At 45.5% G+C, this 14,698-nt stretch overlaps 1 protein-coding gene across 1 annotated transcript in view; it reads left to right on the top strand.

The window, feature by feature from the left end:
- Positions 1 to 14,698, top strand: part of LOC115461771 — a 123,189-nt gene that overhangs the window by 45,963 nt on the left and 62,528 nt on the right. The window lies entirely within an intron of this gene.

Raw genomic sequence — 14,698 nt, 5'->3', positions numbered from 1 at the left:
TAAATCCGGAAAATCACATTGTGGAAATTATATGAATTTATTTGCATTCTGCAGAGGGAAATAAGTATTTGATCCCTCTGGCAAACAAGACCTAATACTTGGTGGCAAAACCCTTGTTGGCAAGCACAGCGGTCAGACATCTTCTGTAGTTGATGATGAGGTTTGCACACATGTCAGGAGGAATTTTGGTCCACTCCTCTTTGCAGATCATCTCTAAATCATTAAGAGTTCTGGGCTGTCGCTTGGCAACTCGCAGCTTCAGCTCCCTCCATAAGTTTTCAATGGGATTAAGGTCTGGTGACTGGCTAGGCCACTCCATGACCCTAATGTGCTTCTTCCTGAGCCACTCCTTTGTTGCCTTAGCTGTATGTTTTGGGTCATTGTCGTGCTGGAAGACCCAGCCACGACCCATTTTTAAGGCCCTGGCGGAGGGAAGGAGGTTGTCACTCAGAATTGTACGGTACATGGCCCCATCCATTCTCCCATTGATGCGGTGAAGTAGTCCTGTGCCCTTAGCAGAGAAACACCCCCAAAACATAACATTTCCACCTCCATGCTTGACAGTGGGGACGGTGTTCTTTGGGTCATAGGCAGCATTTCTCTTCCTCCAAACACGGCGAGTTGAGTTCATGCCAAAGAGCTCAATTTTTGTCTCATCTGACCACAGCACCTTCTCCCAATCACTCTCGGCATCATCCAGGTGTTCACTGGCAAACTTCAGACGGGCCGTCACATGTGCCTTCCGGAGCAGGGGGACCTTGCAGGCACTGCAGGATTGCAATCCGTTATGTCGTAATGTGTTACCAATGGTTTTCGTGGTGACAGTGGTCCCAGCTGCCTTGAGATCATTGACAAGTTCCCCCCTTGTAGTTGTAGGCTGATTTCTAACCTTCCTCATGATCAAGGATACCCCACGAGGTGAGATTTTGCGTGGAGCCCCAGATCTTTGTCGATTGACAGTCATTTTATACTTCTTCCATTTTCTTACTATGGCACCAACAGTTGTCTCCTTCTCGCCCAGCGTCTTACTGATGGTTTTGTAGCCCATTCCAGCCTTGTGCAGGTGTATGATCTTGTCCCTGACATCCTTAGACAGCTCCTTGCTCTTGGCCATTTTGTAGAGGTTAGAGTCTGACTGATTCACTGAGTCTGTGGACAGGTGTCTTTCATACAGGTGACCATTGCCGACAGCTGTCTGTCATGCAGGTAACGAGTTGATTTGGAGCATCTACCTGGTCTGTAGGGGCCAGATCTCTTACTGGTTGGTGGGGGATCAAATACTTATTTCCCTCTGCAGAATGCAAATAAATTCATATACTTTCCACAATGTGATTTTCCGGATTTAATTTGTGATGTGCTATCTCTCACTGTTACCAATAACCTACCCTTCAATTATGGGCTGCTCATGTCTTTGTCAGTGGGCAAACTTACAAAATCAGCAAGGGATCAAATACTTATTTCCCCCACTGTATCTGCCGATCAGAGATGGGCGCCTTTCGCCGATAATGGAAGAAAAATATGCGTTTTTAGCGAGAATTTAGGGCACTTTTCCTGGACCCTGTTTTTCCACGAATAAGGCCCCAAAAAGTGCCCTAAATGACCAGATGACCACTGAAGGGAATCGGGATGACCTCCCCTGACTCCCCCAGTGGTCACGAACCCCCTCCCACCACAAAATATGCCGTTTCACAACTTTTTATTTTCACCCTCAAATGTCATACCCACCTCCCTGGCAGCAGTATGCAGGTCACTGGAGCGGTGGACCCAGGCTCATCCCCCCCCCCCACCTGTTACACTTGTGCTGGTAAATGGGAGCCCTCCAAACCGCCCCCCAAACCCACTGTACCCACGTGTAGGTGCCCCCCTTCACCCCTTAGGGCTATAGTAATGGTGTAGACTTGTGGGCAGTGGGTTTTGAGGGGGATTTGGGGGGCTCAACACACAAGGGAAGGGTGCTATGCACCTGGGAGCTGTTTTACCTTTTTTTTTTTTTTTGTAAAAGTGCCCCCTAGGGTGCCCGGTTGGTGTCCTGGCATGTGAGGTGGACCGGTGCAGTACGAATCCTGGCCCCTCCCACGAATAAATGTCTTGGAGTTATTTGTTTTTGAGCTGGGCGTTTTCGGTTTCCATTATCGCTGAAAAACAAAAACGCCCAGCTCAAAAAAAGATAAACGTCCATGTTTTTTCGAAAATACGATTCGGTCCGCCCCTTCACAGACCCGTTCTCGGAGATAAACGCCCATGGAGATAGGCGTTTCTGTTCGATTATGCCCCTCCATATATCTCAAATGCCAGGCTATGGTGGCAGGAGCATTGAAAGGCACAGAAACAAATATAGCTCCTGCAGAGGAGTATCGATCCCAACACTCTGACAACTCTAAACTCGGCACTAGAACTTCTAGAAGTTGCAGGTCTTTGAAATCACACAGGAGAAGTCATTCCAACAGGTCTGATACAGGCTCTATTGCTCTTAAACTGCAAATGGATGCACTGGCTACCAAATCAAAAGTTTTTTATAGTAAACAAAAAGCAGCCATTAAACTTCAGACACTTAAACTGGAAGAAAAGAAAGCAGTGGCTGCCACTGCATGCAGGAAAGCAGAAGTAGAAGAATAAGAGGCAAAAGACACTGCTGAAAGTAAGAAAGCAGAGTTAGACATTGCCTTGAAGCTGCTCCAGCAAGAGAAAGAAGCTGCTGTCTTCGAGGCCATGTAAAAGCACTTGAAGAAGCCACAGGGCAGGATAGTGGGGAGGATCAGTTCAGCCACATCATCACCAAACATTCTGCCCAGCAAACAGCAGAATAGTGAAATCTCATATCCTGGCTCATAACATTCCCTCCCTATCTCAGACAGTCTGAAAATACTTGGTGTCACTATCGACCATAACCCCACACTCGAGAGCCAAGTGAACTCCACAACAAAGAAGATATTCTATGCATTGTGTAAACTTAAATGCGTAAAACCATTCTTCCCAAGGGAAATATTTTGCAACCTAATACAGTCATTGGTACTAAGCCATGTAGATTACTGCAACGGAATCTATGCGGGATGCAAGAAACAACTCACAAAGAAACTCCAGACCGCTCAAAATACAGCAGCCAGACTGATTTTTGGTAAACCGTGATTCGATAGTGCCAAACCCCTCCGAGAAAAACTGCACTGGCTCCCAATCAAAGAACGCATCACCTTCAAAATCTGCACACTGGTCCACAAAATTATCTACGGCCAGGTCCCAGGATACATGATAGACCTCATAGACCTACCAATCAGAATCGTTACCAAAGCATCCCGCACATACCTAAACCTCCACTACCCAAACTGCAAAGGACTGAAATACAAAGCAACCTATGCACCCAGCTTCTCGTATATAAGCATGCAACTATGGAACGCACTGCCAAAAGCTGTGAAAACAACCTATGACCACCTAAACTTCAGGAAATTACTAAAAACCAACCTGTTCAAAAAGGCATATCTCACTGAACCAACATAAACACCTACACCCTGCAACACAACAAACCCAAAGCTCAAAATGGACACTTCATAACCTTTTCTTTCCTCGACCCCCACTGTACTTGCAACACAGCAAAATCAAAGCTCGAAATGGACACTTTACAACCTTTCCTCTCTTCGACCCCATTGTACCTGTAACATATGTACCCTACTCGACCACAATATCACATTGTAACTGAATGCCTTTATGGTACTATGTAAGCCACATTGAGCCTGCAAATAGGTGGGAAAATGTGGGATACAAATGCAACAAATAAATAAATAAAAGTGCACAATCCGTCTGATTCAGAAGAGTCATCAGACTCTGATTAAGCATGTTCTTCTACACCAGAGTCTAATTTACCCGGAAGAAGAAAGCCCAATCAAAGCACACTATGGATGCAGGCTGCCATCACAGTGATCCACAAGCTTACTTGCGTACAGATACACCACCATTGGCTATTGCTCCAGGAAAGTGCACTAAAAGAAACATTTCCTTTGAACCACAGACTCTGGCGCTACCCAAGAACTGGACTCAGCTAAAAGTTGAGCAGTTGCACCCAGCAAAACACCCTCTGATTGAGCAAGAGTCACCTGACCAGCCACACTCCAGTCCTGACTTCAGACAAACCCCAGCAAACAGCCAGCCACAGACACCTACTACCAGCACGCTGGAAACTTCAGAAAAAGAGGATCTAGCAATATAATACACAGCTTGCAAAAAGTTGGTGAATATGGGCTTACCCAGTTCAATGTCTGCCCTGACAAGTATAGCAGATGGAAATCTGACTTTAAGGATTCCATGGCAATTATGAAGCCCATCCCGAGCCAAGAAATGAATATGATAATAAAATGGCTGGGAACAGTCAGCCAAGTATGTGCAGGGATTACCAGATGCTTGCATGACCCCTCAAGAAGTTTGAAAGAAATGTGGGACAGTTCTATCGCCAGTGCTATGGCAGCCCAGAAGCTATCCAACAGGCATTGATGAAGAGAATAAGGAGATTCCCAAAGGTCACAAATAACGGTAATAACAAGTTACAGGGATTAGGAGACCTGCTCCAGGAACTGGAAACACTCAAAGCTGATCCAAACCTTCCTGGCCTGTACTACTTGGATACAGCTTGGGGCATATACAGTGGTGGAAATAAGTATTTGATCCCTTGCTGATTTTGTAAGTTTGCCCACTGACAAAGACATGAGCAGCCCATAATTGAAGGGTAGGTTATTGGTAACAGTGAGAGATAGCACATCACAAATTAAATCCGGAAAATCACATTGTGGAAAGTATATGAATTTATTTGCATTCTGCAGAGGGAAATAAGTATTTAATCCCTCTGGCAAACAAGACCTAATACTTGGTGGCAAAACCCTTGTTGGCAAGCACAGCGGTCAGACGTCTTCTGTAGTTGATGATGAGGTTTGCACACATGTCAGGAGGAATTTTGGTCCACTCCTCTTTGCAGATCATCTCTAAATCATTAAGAGTTCTGGGCTGTCGCTTGGCAACTCGCAGCTTCAGCTCCCTCCATAAGTTTTCAATGGGATTAAGGTCTGGTGACTGGCTAGGCCACTCCATGACCCTAATGTGCTTCTTCCTGAGCCACTCCTTTGTTGCCTTGGCTGTATGTTTTGGGTCATTGTCGTGCTGGAAGACCCAGCCACGACCCATTTTTAAGGCCCTGGTGGAGGGAAGGAGGTTGTCACTCAGAATTGTACGGTACATGGCCCCATCCATTCTCCCATTGATGCGGTGAAGTAGTCCTGTGCCCTTAGCAGAGAAACACCCCCAAAACATAACATTTCCACCTCCATGCTTGACAGTGGGGACGGTGTTCTTTGGGTCATAGGCAGCATTTCTCTTCCTCCAAACACGGCGAGTTGAGTTCATGCCAAAGAGCTCAATTTTTGTCTCATCTGACCACAGCACCTTCTCCCAATCACTCTCGGCATCATCCAGGTGTTCACTGGCAAACTTCAGACGGGCCGTCACATGTGCCTTCCGGAGCAGGGGGACCTTGCGGGCACTGCAGGATTGCAATCCGTTATGTCGTAATGTGTTACCAATGGTTTTCGTGGTGACAGTGGTCCCAGCTGCCTTGAGATCATTGACAAGTTCCCCCCTTGTAGTTGTAGGCTGATTTCTAACCTTCCTCATGATCAAGGATACCCCACGAGGTGAGATTTTGCGTGGAGCCCCAGATCTTTGTCGATTGACAGTCATTTTGTACTTCTTCCATTTTCTTACTATGGCACCAACAGTTGTCTCCTTCTCGCCCAGCGTCTTACTGATGGTTTTGTAGCCCATTCCAGCCTTGTGCAGGTGTATGATCTTGTCCCTGACATCCTTAGACAGCTCCTTGCTCTTGGCCATTTTGTAGAGGTTAGAGTCTGACTGATTCACTGAGTCTGTGGACAGGTGTCTTTCATACAGGTGACCATTGCCGACAGCTGTCTGTCATGCAGGTAACGAGTTGATTTGGAGCATCTACCTGGTCTGTAGGGGCCAGATCTCTTACTGGTTGGTGGGGGATCAAATACTTATTTCCCTCTGCAGAATGCAAATAAATTCATATACTTTCCACAATGTGATTTTCCGGATTTAATTTGTGATGTGCTATCTCTCACTGTTACCAATAACCTACCCTTCAATTATGGGCTGCTCATGTCTTTGTCAGTGGGCAAACTTACAAAATCAGCAAGGGATCAAATACTTATTTCCACCACTGTATATCCATATAAACACCATATCTTATCTCCGTATAAACAACTTCCCTTAAAAATTTATCACAGAAATTTATCACTTAGATGTACGCTAATACAATAATATGATATACATTCCTGAACTGTGAAATAACTCTCTAAATATACTTAATGTCCTCAGTAAACTGCTCAAAGTAATGAAGGCGCACCCAGCAGGCTTAAAATTCTCTCAGCGTCTCTCAACTTTTCAGCAAGTCACCAGCTATTAACAAGTTCAACACTGGTATTATTTGAATCATGGCAGTTTTGTGTATTTTGGCGCTTTTGTGTATTTTGGCTTTCAGAACATTTCAAGTTCCTGATGAAGATTCATTGAAACTTTGCAGTGGAACTCGTTATGAAACCGGCTACAGAAGAGAGTTTGGAATAGCTGGTGACTTGCTGAAAAGTTGAGAGACGCTGAGAGAATTTTAAGCCTGCTGGGTAAGGGAAGTTGTTTATATGGAGATAAGATATGGTGTTTACATGGAGATAAGATAAAAACAATAGCTTGCTTATATGGAGATATGATAAAACAACAACTTAAGAACAGCAGAAGGTTTTAAAGCAGAATTTTTTTCTTTAAAATACAAACAGAAAATATACTTCTAGAATTTGGAGGAGAGGAGAGTTCATTTTTAAAATATAAACATAGGATACACTTCCAGAACTTGTGATAGGATGTGAAAAAACAGAGAGGGGTCATATCCCCTTTACTGAGAACATTGATATGGAGAGGCATAATTGAACGGGGCGCCCATGTTTTCATGAGGGCGTCCTCGCAGGGCGTCCCCGCAAAGGGGTGGGGAAACTCATATTATCGAAACAAGATGGGCATCCATCTTTCATTTCGATAATACGGTCAGGGACGCCCAAATCTCAACATTTAGGTCGACCTTAGAGATGGTCGTCCTTAGAGATGGTCGTCCCCGGTTTTCGGTGATAATGGAAACCAAGGACGCCCATCTCAGAAATGACCAAATGCAAGCCCTTTCTTCGTGGGAGGAGCCAGCATTCGTGGTGCACTGGTCCCCCTCACATGCCAGGATACCAACCGGGCCCCCTAGGGGGCACTGCAGTGGACTTCACAAATTGCTCCCAGGTGCATACCTTGGGTGCTGAGCCTCCCAACCCCCCCCCCCCACAAAACCCACTCCCCACAACTGTACAACACTACCATAGCCCTAAGGGGTGAAGAGGGGCACCTAGATATGGGTACAGTGGGTTTGTGGTGGGTTTTAAAGGGCTCACATTTACCACCACAAGTATAACAGGTAGGGGGGGATGGGCCTGGGTCCGCCTGCCTGAGGTGCACTGCACCCACTAAAACTGCTTCAGGGACCTGCATACTGCTATCAGGGAGCTGGGTCTGACATTAGAGGCTGGCAAAAAATATTTTTAAAGTTTTTTTTTTTAGGGTGGGAGTGTGGGTTAGTGACCACTGGGGGAGTAAGGGGAGGTCATCCGCGATTCCCTCTGGTGGTCATCTGGTCAGTTCGGGCACTTTTTTGAGGCTTGGTCGCAAGAAAAAATGGACCAAGTAAAGTCGGCCAAGTGCTCGTCAGGGACACCCTTCTTTTTTCCATTATCGGCCGAGAATGCCCATGTATTAAGCGCGCCCCAGCCCACCTTCGCTATGCTTCCGAAATGCCCCCGTGAACTTTGGTCGTCCCTGCGACGGAAAGCAGTTGAAGGCGCCCAAAATCGACTTTCGATTATGCCGATTTAGGCGATCCTGAGAGAAGGATGCTCATCTCCCGATTTGTGTCGAAAGATGGGCACCCTTCTCTTTCGAAAATAAGCCTGATAAGGCTTATTGAGTATACTAATAAAAGAGGCCCGTTTCGGAAAGAAATGAAACAGGCGCTAGCAAGGTTCCACGCCCCCTTCCATACCTCCCTCCCTCCTCTCTCCTCCGAGTTCCAGCCCCCTCCCCTCCGAGTTCCATGCCCCTTCCCTCCCTCTCCTCCAAGTTCTAGGCACCCCTCTCCTTTGAGTTCCAAGACCCCCCTTCCCTCCCCTTCGATTTCCAGGACCCCTCCCCTCTCCTTTGAGTTCCAGGATGCCCCTTCCACCCTCCTCCCCTCGTTCCACCCCTCCTCGTCCAAGTTCCAGACCCCCGTGCCTCCCTCCCTCTCTCTCTCTCCCCTCCTACTGCAAGCACGACCTGTCCTCCAGCAGCCCCTCGCCTTCCTGCGTGCTGGCTGTAATTTAAAAATTCTAACCTCGGGGTCCGGCGTCTGCAGTGAAGGCGAGCGGTGCTTCAGACTGCCTTCCCATGTGTCTTAGCTCTGCCTCTGGTCCCGTCCTTTCCAGAAACAGGAATTGAGGGCGGGACCAGAGGCAGAGCTGAGACACATGGGAAAGCAGTCTGAAGCGCCACTCACCTTCACTGCAGACGCCGAACCCCGAGGTAAGAATTTTTAAATTACAGCCAGCACACAGCAAAGTGAGGGGCTGCCAGAGGACAGAGGGAGAGAGAGGGAGGGAGGCACGGGGTCGTGGAACTCGGAGGGGAGGGAGGGGGTGTCCTGCAACTGGAAGGGGAGGGGGTATCCTGCAACTGGAAGGGGAGGGGGAATCCTGCAACTGGATGGGGAGGGGGGCCTGTAACTCGGAGGAGAGGGAGGTAGGGGGGCATAGAACTCGGAGGGGAGGGGCTGGAACTCGGAGGAGAGGGGGGCATACAACTCGGAGAGAGGGAGGGGGCGACTCTACTCACCTCCGCTGGCTGGTGCTGGCTTCCCTTCCCTCTCACTGATCCACCCTCTGCCATCATCGCCAGGACGGACCAATGGGAAGTGTGTTACGAATCCAGGCATCCAGACGGAGGTGCGAATTATTATATAGGATGAGTGGACAGACTTTGAAGTTTAAATGATTTATTATTTAGGTGATTTTTCCATATGAATTTGGGAGCACTGGTTTTGTTTGCTCTCATTATATAAAATTTTTTTTGGAGAAGTTCGATGATCGATAAACTTGTCCACCCTTAGGAGCAGATATTACCTTTTGGTGCTGCTCCATTTGCGTGAGTTAACACTCTGAGAATCTCTCCTTCACTTTCAAAATTTTTTTTCTTTAGGATCCATATTTTGGACATTTGATTCATAATTCTTCAAAGTCAGTCTTCTCATGGTTCTCTTTAAGTTAGGACTCTGGTTTGCATTTTATTATTGTAACTTCTACCAGAGGGATAGTTGGGAATTATATTGAGCCATAAGAGAAAAATGGTCATCAGTAGGTGCCAAATATAAAGAGAACCACCAAGAGACGTTTCCTCCCTTCCCTGTCTTTGTGAAGTTTATCTGGGACCTGGCAAAAAAGAGAAATGTACCCAGCTTCATGTTTGATGTACCTGAAAGTGGGCAAGACTGGTTACTTCTTGAATGAAAGGCTAGTCAAGAAGTACGACAACACCAGAAAACGTATAGCTGTACATATGTGTTGCCCATAGCAGCCCCACCATCTGATCGTCCTCCTACTACAGAGAAAGTAGAGGATCCAGACAGACAGTGTTCTATACATAAGAAACCTCATCCTCTCAAGAAATGTCGAAGGTTTAGGGAAAAACCCTTGAGAGAATGTAAAGTACTGTTGAAAAACTACAGAATCTGTTACAAATGCTGTTTTTCATCCAAGCATATATAGCTAACAGCTGTAAAGCAGCCATCGAGTGTGCAAAGTGCAATAGTGACCTGCATGTCACAAGAATGCATCAAATAGCTGGGTGGTTCCACTACCATTCCAGACACCCAGAACACGACTTCCTAAAAACAGAGAGCAAGCTCTCTCTCTCTCTCTCTCTCTCTCTCTCGTCTTACTTCATTGCTGAAACCAGAGACAAAACAGCACTTTAAAACATTTATGCAGAACATGCTGGATAATGGCCATTAAGAGCCAGCTCCACTGGAAAATATTGGTACTGATCTGTATGCTGGTCTGCTAAGAATACCTATTATACCTGAAGCTGTGGTAGAGCCTGGTATCCCCTTCCAGTTTCACTATCAAGGAACAGGGAGAGGGACAGCAGCCACTGAGAGATTAAGGAGGTGTCATGCCTTAATCCCTGTAGTGATCAGCTGCTCAATTAGAGCACCTTTTTGTACCCTGGACATGACTAAAAAAGGTCTAAGTAAAGACATCCTCCGTTTTGGCTTTTTGAGACAGCCATATGCTTCAAAAATAGGTGCCTAATTATCTGAAATTTAGGAGCAAATTGAAACATTTTTTTATCTTCTATATATTACTGAATTGTTTTCAATGTTATGATGATCGCTACCTATGAGGTAATTTCTTCCTAGTGTTATCTGCTGGTAAATCGTGGTGTATGGATTTCCCAGGAGGATTACTAGACTTGGTTTGTAAAACTATCCAGATTTGCTAGGAGGAGGGATGGTAGTAGTGAGAAGGTGAAGAACCTGACCCAGAGGGAGGCATTGAGAAAATGAGTGACAGGGGATCTCATAGTTGAGGTGGAGTTTAAAGGTTATAAAAGTTGCAGTGTTAGTGAGGTTATCAATAGAAATCAAACAAAATAAAACATGGAAAAGAAAATAAGATGATACCTTTTTTATTGGACATAACTTAATACATTTCTTGATTAGCTTTCGAAGGTTGCCCTTCGTCAGATCGGAAAAAGCAAATGTAGTAGCAGATAGTATATATGAGTGAGACATCTAAGCATTACTTTGACAGTCTGGCAGGATGGAAGGGAGGGGGTAGGTAGGAGGTATGCATGGGGACATCAAAGCATTTCATTGATATTCTAACAGGATAGGTGTGGATAGGTGAGAGGAGGGTGATCAACAGAGAAATACAACCTTATGGTTTATAATGGGCTAGAAAACCCAGATCCTTGTTAGGTCCTGTCTGTAGGGTGTCAAAATATTCAATCATTCTGACTTCAAAGGTCTTACGTTCCTGTATTCTTACTGTGAAATCACTGGTGCAGTGTTCTGGTCCTGTAAAGTGTTGTCCCACAGGGGTAGGAACCCGACTGGCACTGGCTAGTTAGTGTTAGTGAGCACATGGTTTTTGGTTGCCTTCAGCCCTGCCAGGACCCATGAGGAGAGAGGGGGTATCCTGGTCAGGCCCAATAACCTAAGGCTGAATCACGAGGTAGTTTCTGCAAACAAGAGCAGTATCTGTGAGGAGAGCTCCAGGTGGGTAGAAAGGGTTAATCCCCCCAGTGCAGGAAGAAGCCTGCATAGTGCCAGAGGCAGCAGCTTGTGGAAGTGCACCTCTGGAAGAAGAGGATGGACAAGGAGGTCTGGTCCTGAGGAAGTCCAGCAGCCCAGTAAAAGCTCAGCAGGACAGCTTGCTGCGGAAAGAGCAGAAAGCTACAGTCTTGGATTGTTCTGCCAGTAAGGATGGGTATTGGAGGACTGGAGGAAGCTGTAAATATGTAAATACCCTAGGATTTATTAAGAGACTGTAAATTCAGTTGTAAGAAACCTTTTCACCAAAAGTCTTGGACTGCCACAAAACCTTTTTCAGCAAATATGAACTGTTTTTTAATAAGAAAAGTATGACGTTTAGATATCTGCCTGTTGCAGTGTTCTAGTAAAGTTATCTTTTTGCATTTATTATAAAACCTGGGGTGGAGAGTATGGGTATTGAATTCAATTTATTTATTTATTTAGTGCATTTGTATTCCACATTATCCCACCTCTTTGCAGGCTCAATGTGGCTTACAATTCATCATGGATACTGGAGGTAGAAGAGAATTTACAATTGGTTTTACAGAGGGTTTTGGGTTACATGGTGGTGAAATACATGATAGTTTTAAAGCAAAAGACATTAAAGAACATTTCTGGATATATTAATAATTGTGCAGTTACACGTGTTGATCTTTGTGATATATTTTGTCGAAGAGATAAGTTTTCAATAGTTTGCGGAAGTTGGTCAATTCATAGACCGTTTTCAGGTTGTGTGGCAACGCGTTCCAGAGCTGTGTGCTTGTATAGGAAAAGGTTGATGCATGCATTAATTTGTATTTCAAGCCTTTACACTTGGGAGGATGAAGATTGAGGAATGTGCGGGAAGATATTTTTGCGTTTCTGGGTGGTAGTTCTGTTAGGTCTGACATGTATGCTGGGGCGTCATCATGGATGATTTTATGGACTAGGGTACAAAGTTTGAATGTGATGCGTTCTTTGAGTGGGAGCCAGTGTAGTTTTTCACATAGGGGTTTTGCGCTTTCGTATTTTGATTTGCCAAATATTAGTCTGGCTGCTGTGTTCTGGGCTGTCTGGAGTTTTTTAAGTATTTGCTCTTTGCAGCTGGCATAGAGTGAGTTCCAATAGTCCAGATGACTAAGTACCAATGATTGTACCAGGTTGCGGAAGACACTCCTTGGAAAAAATGGTCTGACTCTTTTTAGTTTCCACATTGAATGAAACATCTTTTTAGTTATGTTTTTCGCATGATTCTCAAGTGTTAGGTGTCGGTCAATGGTGACTCCAAGAATTTTTAGGGTATCCGAAACTGGTAGACTTAGTTTAGGTGTGTTGATGGTGGTAAATTCCTTCTTGTTGTATTGCGAGGTGAGTACTAGGCATTGGGGTTTTTCTGCGTTAAGTTTCAGTTGAAATGCATCTGCCCAGGAGTTCATAGTATGTAGGCTTTGGTTGATTTCATTGAAGATTTCTCTTAGATCTTGTTTGAATGGGATAAAGATCGTTACATCATCAGCGTATACAGTGGTGGAAATAAGTATTTGATCCCTTGCTGATTTTGTAAGTTTGCCCACTGACAAAGACATGAGCAGCCCATAATTGAAGGGTAGGTTATTGGTAACAGTGAGAGATAGCACATCACAAATTAAATCCGGAAAATCACATTGTGGAAAGTATATGAATTTATTTGCATTCTGCAGAGGGAAATAAGTATTTGATCCCCCACCAACCAGTAAGAGATCTGGCCCCTACAGACCAGGTAGATGCTCCAAATCAACTCGTTACCTGCATGACAGACAGCTGTCGGCAATGGTCACCTGTATGAAAGACACCTGTCCACAGACTCAGTGAATCAGTCAGACTCTAACCTCTACAAAATGGCCAAGAGCAAGGAGCTGTCTAAGGATGTCAGGGACAAGATCATACACCTGCACAAGGCTGGAATGGGCTACAAAACCATCAGTAAGACGCTGGGCGAGAAGGAGACAACTGTTGGTGCCATAGTAAGAAAATGGAAGAAGTACAAAATGACTGTCAATCGACAAAGATCTGGGGCTCCACGCAAAATCTCACCTCGTGGGGTATCCTTGATCATGAGGAAGGTTAGAAATCAGCCTACAACTACAAGGGGGGAACTTGTCAATGATCTCAAGGCAGCTGGGACCACTGTCACCACGAAAACCATTGGTAACACATTACGACATAACGGATTGCAATCCTGCAGTGCCCGCAAGGTCCCCCTGCTCCGGAAGGCACATGTGACGGCCCGTCTGAAGTTTGCCAGTGAACACCTGGATGATGCCGAGAGTGATTGGGAGAAGGTGCTGTGGTCAGATGAGACAAAAATTGAGCTCTTTGGCATGAACTCAACTCGCCGTGTTTGGAGGAAGAGAAATGCTGCCTATGACCCAAAGAACACCGTCCCCACTGTCAAGCATGGAGGTGGAAATGTTATGTTTTGGGGGTGTTTCTCTGCTAAGGGCACAGGACTACTTCACCGCATCAATGGGAGAATGGATGGGGCCATGTACCGTACAATTCTGAGTGACAACCTCCTTCCCTCCGCCAGGGCCTTAAAAATGGGTCGTGGCTGGGTCTTCCAGCACGACAATGACCCAAAACATACAGCCAAGGCAACAAAGGAGTGGCTCAGGAAGAAGCACATTAGGGTCATGGAGTGGCCTAGCCAGTCACCAGACCTTAATCCCATTGAAAACTTATGGAGGGAGCTGAAGCTGCGAGTTGCCAAGCGACAGCCCAGAACTCTTAATGATTTAGAGATGATCTGCAAAGAGGAGTGGACCAAAATTCCTCCTGACATGTGTGCAAACCTCATCATCAACTACAGAAGACGTCTGACCGCTGTGCTTGCCAACAAGGGTTTTGCCACCAAGTATTAGGTCTTGTTTGCCAGAGGGATTAAATACTTATTTCCCTCTGCAGAATGCAAATAAATTCATATACTTTCCACAATGTGATTTTCCGGATTTAATTTGTGATGTGCTATCTCTCACTGTTACCAATAACCTACCCTTCAATTATGGGCTGCTCATGTCTTTGTCAGTGGGCAAACTTACAAAATCAGCAAGGGATCAAATACTTATTTCCACCACTGTATATATGGGTTTAGACTCTGATTCGATAGTAGTTTAGCCAGAGACTATTAGAGAGTTAATAAAGCATATGGCTTAAAACCTTATGGCCTACTGGGATCAAGCCCATCCCTGGCTTGCATCCAGCTGAGTGAAAGAAGAAACTTTTGTTTGTGGCCCTGGTTCGGGTACC

This window comes from Microcaecilia unicolor, chromosome 2 (genome assembly GCF_901765095.1).
Source record: "Microcaecilia unicolor chromosome 2, aMicUni1.1, whole genome shotgun sequence".
NCBI lineage: Eukaryota > Metazoa > Chordata > Amphibia > Gymnophiona > Siphonopidae > Microcaecilia > Microcaecilia unicolor.
The sequence above is the reverse complement of the archived record's forward strand: the minus strand, read 5'-3'. Positions and strand labels throughout refer to the sequence as shown.